The sequence below is a fragment of the Salarias fasciatus genome, chromosome 10 (genome assembly GCF_902148845.1).
Source record: "Salarias fasciatus chromosome 10, fSalaFa1.1, whole genome shotgun sequence".
Taxonomy (NCBI): domain Eukaryota; kingdom Metazoa; phylum Chordata; class Actinopteri; order Blenniiformes; family Blenniidae; genus Salarias; species Salarias fasciatus.
In genome coordinates, this window is record NC_043754.1 from 3180729 (window position 1) to 3193168 (window position 12440).

Sequence of the window (12440 nt, forward strand, 5' to 3'; positions counted from 1 at the left end):
AAGAAAAAAATTCAATCCTGACCAAAGGCATACTTAATTAAAAATAGAAATGTGCATAATTTTAAAGTTTCACTGTTATTAAATCATCAAACTTCACAATTTTCTGTCTTTTCAGGCTATGGCTGAACTAGAAAGGATCTTTATAATCTAACAAATTGCAGATCATCGCTTTAACGGTTAGAGTTTAGCCACAGAGGGGGAATCTGTGATATGAGACAGGTCTCGGTTAAAAGTTTCTCTCTTTCAGATTGTTTTTTGAAGTTTCGTAGCTCTGTAGACCCTGCAGTCGACTCCCAGGAGCTGCCAGGACTCGTCTTCAGAAGTTAACCTGTTGGCCTCCCATCGCTCTGAGCTCTTCTTCTCTCACCTGCCTTTTCTTCGTCTTTTCAAACTGCCGGCGGCCCCGACGCCTCCTCGGCCCGCTGCCGCCCCCCGCAGGTGGAGAACGTATCGGTTTGGTCCCAGGAGCCTCGGCGTTTGAATCCAGACCTGAGAAACGGGAAGAAACAGAAATAAACAGCGAGAGTCCTGTTTGTGTCGGGAAAGGAATTCAAGTCAAAGGAAATGATTAAAACGCCAACTGGAGGCTCTTATCAGATGGAGACCGGAATGTCCAAGAAGAAATACATGTTTGCCATTTAACCCGAGTCACAAAGGGGAACGGCGGACTCAGACGGCTACTTCGACCCGGTTGTGTGGGACGTTCGGTCTGGATATCCGTCTGTTTGACGGCGGACGAGTGACGCCATCGCCGTCAGATCTCAGAGAGGATTACCGATCTGTAAACCTTTGATGGAACCCCGCCTCGTCAACACGACGCTTCACCCGCAAACACTCGCCGTTAGCGGAGTCCGACATGAGAAACAGCCTGAATGTAATCCAAACACAGCGCTGCCGGATGTCTCCTCTCTCTCTCTCTCTCTCTCTCTCTCGCTCTCTCTCTCGCTCTTTATGGACAGGAGGAGAAAAGCTGTTTAGCATCGACTGCAGATGAAGCACATTCTGAGGGGACTGCTGTGAAATTAACTGTAATTTAACATGTGTGGGTCGATGGCGATCAGCAGGAGGACGTCAGTGAGCTCAGCGGAGGTTTTGCACTCATCCAGCCGGACTGTGGATGTGAGCCGACAGGAACAATTCCACCAGTACGAAATGAACAAAAGCCCAAATAACATAAACAGCTACATTAAAAATGATCAACATGAAACATGTGTATTAGCTTAATTATATTCATTTCTTTTTTTTCCCATTCACTTCTTCTCACACATTTATTAATTCCGATTTATATGAATTTGATCCAAATATATTTATTCCTTCTTACAATTATTCAACAACTGCAGCTTTACTGTTTCAACATTTCCGCATTTTCTGAGTATTTTCTTCTTATATCCAAACAAAACATGGTGAAAATGATTCCACCTTCTGGGAACATTCCCATCTTTCCTTCAGGAGCTCCAGATTAATCTCAACAGAACAAGTCTCCTTTTGAGTCAAGTCAATAGAACTTTAGAACATTTTCTGTTCTACTGACTGTATTTGAGAAGACCCAGAGCATCCAGCACATGGCGTTATGAGAAACATGGCAGATAAATTAAAGTGTTTATCTCTTCTTGACGTTGCTCATCGTGAGTTTGGAGTCATTTCAAATGACACCGAGTTCAAATATGATTAAAAATTGAGCTTTTCCTTCTTTTTTTAAAATCTGTAATGGTGCTTTGAGATGACTAGGTTCTCACTGAATATACAAATAAACTGAATCCAAATGGATGGAAGGATGCTTTGGCAAAGTTACTGAAAATAATCTAATACAGTCCAAGTCTGCGTCCAGGACGTGAATATTTTAAGTCAAATAAAATCTTTAATTCTAGTGTTTTTCAGTCGCAGTACACAAATCAGAGAATCCGTTTTCTTTCAGTAAACTGAAGGAACAAACTAAAGGTGCAGCCAAAGGAGACATTAAAGTCTTTATTTTGAACCTAAGCTACTTGTTTAAATAAAATTCTATTCTATTCTTTGTTAAAGTGTCCTGGAACGCTGATATCTAGGAATACTGTATCGCTCTGATTTATCCGATTCATTTTTAATTCAACATAAGAACAAATATAACAATATATGCAAAAAAAGAAATCAGTCTGCCACAAAACAGTCAAAGCATTGTAAAGAAACACAGTTAATGCTGAGGACATTATGCACAAATATTATAGATGGAACAGAATTGAAGAGCTTTAGTGGCTTTTTGTTTCCATTTTTCAATATAAAGGATGCATTACCAAAACTCCCCTTTAAAAACCAGAAATCAAAGCTGCCAAACACATTTCAGTTCATCAGTTATGTTCACTCCAGTTTCATCTTGACTGCTGAAATATTATGTTATAATGACTTTTAAATTTAGATTTTATCATTTTTCTTTCTTGTGGCACCGAGCATATGTGACTAAACTGCACAAACCAAACAATTACTAATGGAAATGACTACAATTTCAACAAAAAGCCAATTTTAATGAAACCTTCTGTTGCAAAATGCAGTGAAAACCAAAAAAAGGTTTCCCCATTTCTCTGGTATTATGTTTTTAAATACTCTGAGAGCATGGCTTCCAGGATGATGCTTTTTTATTAGCTTTCAAGACAGCATTTTATTTAATTGCTTTAATCAATGTTTTCTTTGACATTTCGACCATTTTCCTGGTGGTCTGGCGGACCGGATTGTATCCTCTTGTGGCCTGGTTTTGGCCCATGGCTTTATGTTTGACATCCTGGCTGTGATGCAGGGAGGTTTTATCTCCAAATTTGCAGTGATTAATATGAAATTTCACCAACATAATATTAAAATGTATTGGAAACAATTTTTATTTGTATTATTATCTTCCAAGAAAGTCCAAACAACGCCAGCTTACAATATGTTAAAAAAATCCATTTATAACCAGGATTAAATGAGTTATTTCTCACCATGTGCTCAATAAACTCCTCAGAAAGAAGAATAAAATGCAGGTTACTGCTGTCAGTGTTTCACTGCAGGACCAGAGGTCCACATGACGAGTTAAAGCTTGAAAAAAATAAAGTTTTTATAAATTCAGAGTTGTGTTTTATGCTGAACTCACCTGCATTCAGATCCAACCAGGGACAGGAGGGTCCTCCAACTTAATGCTTTTAAAAGATTTATTCATGAAATGTCAGTCCCTATAAGCTGTTGTAATTAATCTCTGGACTAAATACCAACCAGGATACGTCAACGCCTCGTGCTCCCAGTGAGGCCTGCTAGCATAAAGGCTAACAGTAATTAGCTTCTTATTAACGCTAATTATGAAGCTCGTTTTTGATATAAATGACCAAAAAAGTCATGCTGGATAGGATAAACCTTTCTCACTATGAAACAATGAAAACTGAAGTGTTGAATAATTTTTAAATTATTTTAGGGGAGTGGAAATTGGTTCAAATACTGCAGTTTTTTTTTATGTTAAACTCTTCACCACACCCACTCTTTTTTGTTTTTTTTAATTGAAAGCAACAACATGTACAGACAATCACACCCACTCTCAAGTTTCCCATTATGGGGGCATTTTCTGGCCATTTGTCATATTTTGGCATGGAGAATTGTCTGTCAATCTCAATATCTTCTCAAAATCCAAATTTACATTTTTCCCCCCACGCATTTGAAAACCTAATTACAGACAGACTAATTTTTGAGAATATGTTTGCAGATTTCAGTTGGCTTTGACAGATTCCTTTTCTCATTGACAAAACTTGAGACAGACAGCACTCCACAAGAAAACTCTCCTGGTTGCATGAGCCAAAATGATCTTTTTAAACCTTTCCCGCCCAGATGACAGACAACGAAACGGTTATAAGTGCCGGGTCTGCTGGATGTAAACCTGCCACAGAAATGCATTTAAAAAAAATGAAGAAGAACGCACATTAAGGTTGCACGCTGTGAACAAACAGCATGAGAATATATCACCCTTTTAAACCAAATAGCCTCAGGAGCGTCTGCAGTTCCACCTGCAGCTCAGGAAAGCGACACTTTTGATTTCAGATTTGTCGATTTGGATAAAAGTTTTTAATTTATTATTCCTCCACATTTTTCCGTTTAAATCTGCCCAGGTTAAATCAATTCCATTCTCTCCTGTTGAACATAGACAGATGTGCACATGTCCAGGATCAGTGTTTGTTGGATTTGAGACTCTTCATCTCTCCTCCTCTCTTTAGTCCATGATGGAGGGTCGTCATGAAGTGTCCAGATACCACAACCTCTTTATTTCTTAAGAATCTGCTCAGAACTGTTGAACTGAAAGTTGTAAATAAATTATTTTAATGTGTCAATAAAATCACACTGAAATAAATTTAAAAAACTGATTTTATTTTTCCAGCTGAGTAAAGAAATGATGAAATGTGAGTTTTACTCTTTTTTTTAATGAAAGTATCTTGTAGTTGAGTTTATTGAAATATATAAAAAGTTATAGTTTCAGGGTATTCACTGTCTCCTTTCTGGAAGACAGAGATTCAGATGATCCCTCAGTTGTTACACAACATATTTTATTATTCCTAAGAATGGACTGAAACCATTCAAAACAAAACAAATAACCCTGCTACTGTCTACAAATCTATAAATAGAAATAATAGGTCTCTTTTCAAGTCTCACTGGAGAAATAAATGTTGAAAAAGTTTTGGAAAATCCAGGTTTGAAAAAACTTCTTAATGATCTCAACAATGAAACGGCCTCACAAACAAAATCGACACTTTAATCCCTAAATGGGGGATTTTTCCTCTGAAAAGAAGCATTTGTGAGCAGATTAGACGCAGAGCTATTCCGGGCTTGTTTTTTTCAGATATTTCCGATCAATCTGTATTTATAGACAGCAAAAAGCAGCACAGAGTGTTTTACATGTTGATACTGAAATGCTCTCTGGGCAAGTTTGTAAAATCATGCATAATGCAGCAGATACAGGAGTTTTTAGGACGGTGTGTTACGTTGAGAGAAATGTTTATTTTAGGGGATAAAATGCAGTTCTTGTAGCAGACCATAGGGAACAGGATACAGAGAGACAGCAGCTCTGAAACTCTTCTCATCCCGAAAACGTCCATGTTCCCTGATGCTGTGCGGCTGGCGGCGCTGGTTGTTAGAGGTTAGTTCTCACTCGATGTTGGTGCGTTTAAACGCCGCTACAGTCGCCACGATTGGCCTGAAAGCATCAGTCAGATCAGTCAATTCATCAAAGCTGCTGCCAACATCCCGATGTTCCCAAGTCAGACTGTTGATATACTTAAAAAGAGAGAGAGAGAGAGGGGGAGAGAGAGAGAGAGAGAGAGAGAGATGCAGGTTCTTTAAGGACAGCCTCATAAATACCTCCAATACTGCTTATTCTCCGCCGCTGCCAAACAGCCGCCGGCTCCGAAGCTAAAGCGAGATGTGCCAAGCGAGCTGGCAGCAGGAACAATGATCTTCAGTGAGCGCCTGGGCCACGAGGTGGAGGACTGAAGAAGCAGGCCGAGCACCCAAAAGGCTTAAAGGTAATGATTAATGGCTCCGGGTTCCAGGAGAGTGCTTCGTCTCATATTAAATGCATCGCTCCCCTTTTTTTCCAGCCAGGACGCTCTTTCTTTTTTTTTTTTTGATGATTGTCTGGAGTGGTTACGGCTGCTGCTTCGTTTCCCTCACTCCGGGTTCGTGACTTCATTCCTTTCTGGCTGCTTCTGAAAGAGAAGTATTCAATAGCACTTAAGGGGCTACCTCATCCAGGCTAATTAAGAAGTTAGGGATGCACCAGAGGCCGCGGCGGCTTTTACTGCAGGTATAAAACCACACGCAGAAGCAGTTGGAAGCTGGTTTGCAGGGTCATTTCTCACACAATGCACTTCAATCATTAGAGCCGTCTGTTGGTAAATGCAGTGACTGTCAGTGACCTCTGGGTCACCTTGAGGCGTCTCATTAGCCGCTCTTCCAGCACTTCTAAACAACCTAACATTAGCATTAATCCAGTGCATTAACCTGTAAACACAGGAGGGGCGGTTAGCATTAGTAGCTTTGGAAACAGTCCCATTCTTTGAGCCTTCTGTGCACGATTCAGTTCGTAAAACTGTAAATTTTTCCTCATCGCCGTCCCGTTGATTTCACATGAGGTGAAGCGAGAACTCGCTGGTGAGGAAGTGTTCATCAACTGCATCAAAGAAGAAGATCAGAAGTGAAAGTCCGCGAGCGGAGATCAAAAACCCAGAACAAAAGATCATTCTCAGCAGCGTCAGCAGGAATTAAACGACCCACAAAGTCCGAGCGGCGGAAAATATAATGAGCGCCGTAAACGCTGAGTCGCTTTACTGACACAGTGTTTAAGAAGTGAAGAAATAATGATTTGATGTGGAGGGAAAAAAAAAAAAAAAACGGTGTCCAAAAGACATCTCATTACAGCAGGACAGTCAAAAAGCGGCAATAACAATAATCCACAGTGAAGGAACGATCAAACAAAGTTACTCAGGATGTACGAGGAAAGTTTCCAGTCTGCAGTGTTCTGCCTTGAATTGTGACCCAGTTGATCAATCATCTAACGTTGATTTATTCAATAACTTCCACATTTTTGTGCTGCTTGGAGCTCGGTGCTGCGTTCACGGTGAAGGAACGTGGAAGCGGTCCAGTGTCCAGCAGATCAGCGAAGGTTAACAGAACCCCGTCAGCCACAGCCTCGTCTGCATACTGTAGTTTTGCACCTGAGTGAAGCAGAATCAGGTGGTGTTTATGCTCCGTGTGTTTACGTGGGACTTTTTATTCCTGTAAAATTCCTAATAAAGCCTAATTTCGCTACAACGCCTGAAAACTTTTTATCAGAATTAAGTTTAAATCCAAATTGACCGGCGGGTTTTTTCCCCTTTGGAAGCAGAATCATATGCTAATTAGGCGACTTCATTGTGGTATTTATGCTATGTTGTAATGAAACAATTTTCCAAGATGGCGGCTCGCAGTCCGCGTTTCGACTCGTATGGAGACGGTTTATTTCGATCGACGGGCGCTTAACAACGCGGACATTTTCAAAGCTACAGTGTCAAAGTTAATCGAGAAAGGAAGACGAGAAAAACGCTGTTTACTTCTGGGAGACGTCAGCACGTCATGGCCGCCCCCTGTCCAATCAAAGCTCTTCGCAGACCCCGGCGTGAGAGAGGATTTAATCCTTCGCTCGTCCCATGTCAACACAAGGTCATGATTACAATTCTGAATTACTTAATTCTGAATAAACCAATTCCGAATAAAAAAAAACAAACTTTGTAACCACACTCTTTGCAGCATGCATGCGTGTGTCTGGTTTCATTACATAAACAACCAGCAGCGCCACCTTGTGGCCTGGCATGCTAACTACATAGTTTTCAGTGTTCCTGCCTTCGCCGTGTAAACGAGAAACTTTTCTGAACACGTGAAGCGTCGCCATGTGACGGATATCGGAGATCCAGAGAGTCACGCTCGGTGATTCAAGGCCGGACTTCCATCTGAAGTTTTAAAAAGTTGGGAGTGTTTGAAGAAGTGTGTACACACACCGCCGCCTGCTGCTAACAGCGAGATGCTGATTTCCTTGGCAACGGGAACCGACGGAAACAGGCCAGCCAATCCCGTGAGAGCAGACTCCTGCCCGGCGTCCCTCATTACCGGGGAGGCGTTGATTAGCGCCGGCGGCCCGGAGAAGCCGGTCTCAGCGGTGCGGCGGCGGCTGCCGGGCTCGGGGTAATGAGCCCGTCAGACGGCCGCCTCACCTTTTGTTTGCGGGGCTGATGGAGGCCTTGTTTGGCCCAGCTGCGTCTCCATGGCAGTGGCACCTGGAGAGGCTTCGCCCCCCCCCCCCCTCCACCAACTTTCTCATCACGTCGCGGCGTGAGGCGGTAGCCGCTGTGAAACACCAGCCGCTGGCGCTGAGCCCAGACGGCATTTTTCTCCCCGCACAACTTTTATCCGACCATAAAACACGGCCCAACGAGGGCCGGGGCCCTCAGAAGGCTCCAATAAATGCTAAGTGAACAGGCAGCAATTTAAAATCCCCTTTCTTCACCGTGGGCTGTTCTCAGACCGCACCATAAAAGAGGCGGCCGTTAATTGATATTCAGTCCGACGGGGATTAAAGAGCCGCGCAGACAAAGATGTTAAATGCGTTCCGAATGGCGACGTGAAGAAAGCTCTCCGCTGCTTTCTTTTCACGCCGCCGTGCGTGAACCGCCGGCGGCGTGAACTTGGAACGGTCGTCACGCTGGGAGGGGCTCCGGTCTGAACCCGCAGCTGCACCAGGCTGCACCCAATATTTGTTTATTTATTTCCTGGCACATTTTCTAAAGGGACGAGTCGTCTTGAAGCACAAAGCGCTGACTCAGCTGGACGGCGAGGCTTTGAAACGCCCGTTCAGAAGGGAAAGAGATGATTGCGTAACACTTTATTAGCTGTGAAAGTTGGAAGCGAAGCCAGACTCCCGGTGTTTTACGGACTGTCACTGCGGTGGCACTGCAGACTTTTTACAGTCGGGCTGCTCCTCCCAGTCGTCCCGCAGAACCACGAGCGTCTCCTGCTGAAACGGCGCGCGGAGTCCACCGACGGGAGGAATCGGCGTTTCGTTTGGAAGCATTGGATGACTGTCAGTCACTGCTGTAGTTTATCCACGAAACGCCCGCTCTACACCTTCAGGTCTTTGACTGGATCCCTGCTAAACGTGTCTTCCTGGAGCCTCTCAGTTTGTTAGGAATCATTACTTTTAAGGCCCATTTCAATGAAAATGACTCAGACTTCAGAGAAAAGTTCCTCAGTTCTTTGACTGAGGTCATTTTTCGAACCGTTCAGTAAACTTGCAGCGGCAACACGTCCGACGACTGCTTTACATAAGCACTGTACTCCCTGAATGTATAACCAGCCGGACTTGGCAGAGGTGTGTATATTGTCTCAGCTGTTTTTCCTCCCGACAACAGCAGGTCATGAATCGGGTCTTTTGGGGGTTTGAATTTGAATGCAGTTGGAAAACCAGTTCAAACCACTAATTAAGGCTGTCCGTCAGTATCATGCGGCGTATAAACTGCCACCGTTCCTACCCTGTAATCATCGCAGGGCCTGGCTTCGTGCCCCTCCGCCAGTCAATAGAAATAATGAGCAAAATTAGGGGATGCCATGGCCAATAATGATAATTAATGCCCCCATAAACATTCGCAACCCAACAAGGTCTACTTAGACGGTCTATCAAAAGGCCAACTCAAAGGTGGTTTCACACAAACCACACACGGAGGGGCTGATGGGAAATCCTGCCCTGGTGGTGTTCAGGCCAGGGTGAAACCAGGACAGCGGGAGACAGCACTCCGGAGGCCTCACTGTCGTACCTGAGGAGGATTGCTGATCGATGGGTATCAGGCGGCAGGTACAGAGAAACCATCACGAACGCTCATTTCAGACAGGCTGAAACCATGCGGGCATCTTCTTCTGCTTCTCCTGAAAGAAAAACTGAGAAATTCTGCTCATTTTAAACTCTTACAGGAGCAGAACCTGTGGCTGCACATCTGTGATTGCCATCAGTTAACCCTTCCGTGTGATCCTCATCCATTCATCCATCTGCACGGCTGGCGTTATCAAACCTGCAGAGCTGGATCTGAATGGACCTGGACATAAATCAAGCACAGGGAGAACATGCAAACACCACAGACCATCCAAGAGGCCCAGTCTTTCAGGACTGCAGGAATTCTCGCTATGATGATGACGCACTGCTTTGCAGAGAAAACTGATGCTGCTGAGATTCACAGAATGATTGCGATCACGGGACTGTAAAATGTTTGACATCGGCGCTTTCAAACCATAGGAATTAAAAAACTCATCCAGATATTACAACCTGAGCTCGGACAGGACCGAACGTGTCTTCTAAAAATCCCGGCCAATCAAAATATCTGCAGCTGAAAACACGGATCGCTGAATTAAGAAAACATCGAGGGAGAAACTGTTTGGAGTAGCCGGGCCGTAAACCGTGGACCCGAAACTGTACACACCAGCGGAGGTTCATCCCAGGTCAGGACACACACATACGCACACACACACACTCACATACACACACTCTGAGGGCTCCATCATCACAAAACAGATCTGTTTAAAAAAAAAAGACCTGATCCTGTCATCACTGCAGATAAAAGCTTCCTTCCATCAATATCAACCACACATGCAAAGACATGATAGTGATCTCCTTTGTGAGGAACAAGGCCCTGCAGGTCTGCAGGTTCAAATCAAGTCCAGACACAAAGCTGCAGAAATAGATCGAAAAGTGTTTTAGCTCATTCTGAAGTCAGATTATTTATACCTTCCTGATTGAGGACCGGGAGAACGTCTGGAGGGACGGCTGTGCTTTTCAGAGAAGAAAGTTCAACCTGACTGAGTCTGTAAAATACCGTATTTTCCAGACTATAAGCACCTGAGGAGAAATCAAGAAACACATCATTACGAAGGGGAACATGCGGCTCTTTGTTTTCTGTTTTTACCCTCAGTTCTGTTGTGGACATTTTTCATTTCCAGTCATAATAGAGAACGATTTTGTGTAGCAGCTTTCTGTGGTCATACAGTGACAACTAGTGGCCCACAGTGGTATATACTTGTATATTACGACAATTCATCCTAATAGAAAAGACCAGCCCAACAAGCTGAAAAAAGGGGGCAACATATAGTCCAGAACATACGGTATTCGGGGGTGAAAATCATCCTCTAACTTCAATTACTCAAAATATTCCTCAATTACAGTAATGTCATTAAAGCTATTTACGTATCACTACAGAAAACAGGCTGTTTACTGTGTTCAGATCAAAAACTATACTAATAAACAGTAACTCCTCGGACTGCCTGTCGTCGGTATGATCAATATCTCCTGATAAAACTCAGGACTGGAAGGAAAAAAGTGAAACCAGAGGAGAAAATGATGAAGTGAAAGACAAAGAGACATTCTTTGGGGCTGATTTCATCCTCATGTTGCCCACTTGTTGCTGGGAGTAAAAGTGAAAACAAAGGCCATTTGAGAGCGTTTTAATGGATGACTTTCATCTGAAAGTATGCGCACCGCTGGTAGCACTCTGCAGATCCTTCCTGACATCATATGACTTGTTTGTTTCCACGTTCCCGGAAATTAACGCCACTCCTGGAAATGAAGGAGTAATTGCACCAATAAAGACGCTCGTTTGAGTGGAAGCAGCGAGAGCCGAGCTTGCTCTCTCCCTTCAGCTCCTCTTGGTGTGCGAAGATGACGGGACTTTAACAAGTTCACATCTCAGCTCGGGTTCATTCAGCAGGTGGTTCAACTTTCGCTTCACTGCCAGGAGATCTGGAGATGTGGAAGAGTTTAAAGGTGCTGCGTGTGAAGCTACGGTTGTTAATTATGCGCAGTAGGTGGCAGCAGTGAGTCGCTGTAGCTCCCCAAACGGCTCTTTTAACTTGCATCAATTCACATCTAGACAGCAATGAAATCCACAACTTGAAATTATTAGAAAAACTGAAAAAAATTAAAGCTTAAATTCTAAGAGGCTCCAATTTTTCTTAGAATAAATTTGTTCTCATATTTACTTAAACAGACTACATGCCTTTCTGAAGAATTAGTTATTGTCTTTATCATGTATTTAACCATCACCATAAATCCATACCTGCGTTTATTTTTGTACGTCTCCAGGAAACTGCTGGCCTGGACCAAGGAGCACTTCCACCGACGGCCACAGGGGGGCAGGGCGGAGGTAAGAGGATAATAAATGAGCGTTAAAGACGCTCAGACTGCAATGCTGTCTTTGACTGAGCCTGTTACACCAGAAACAGTGAAAAACTGAGTTGATGTAATGACAAAACATTTGATGCATAGAAGTATAAATGCTTTATGGCATGAATGATGCTGTAAAGACAGATATTTCTAGTTATTAATCATATTTCTGGTCTGATTCATTCCAGGAAAAACTCCTCTGCTGAAGGCAGATGAATTGAAGAGTGAAGTCGACGCTGGATTTACTGGACTGGCTGATAAATATTGATGATTTATACAGAAAATTACAACAATCTCAACAGAAAGATTAAAAAAAAAAGTTGATCTGAAGATTTTTCACAATTTGCTGTCTTGGTGGGCCGGATCATTAAAGAAGTTGATTAATGTCTAAATCAGACTTGCAAACCTTTGATCATATTTTGCAAAAAATTTGAAAACAGAATATTTCAGACCAGTCGAAAAAAATTTCTCAAAGTTAAATGAAACTAATTAAATCACTTCGAATGGAGCTGTTGATGCCGTAGCGATGCTCCCTGACAGCAACGTGAAATAAACATCCTGTAAGATTTTATATATAAATCTACTCCTGATTGATCATATGAAACAAACACAACCTGTTCCTTCAACAATTCAAAACAAAACTGATTAAATAAACCAATGGATTTAATTATCTTTATATCATCTAAGTAGGTCTTTTTTTTTAATGTAAACAAAAGAAAAAAAG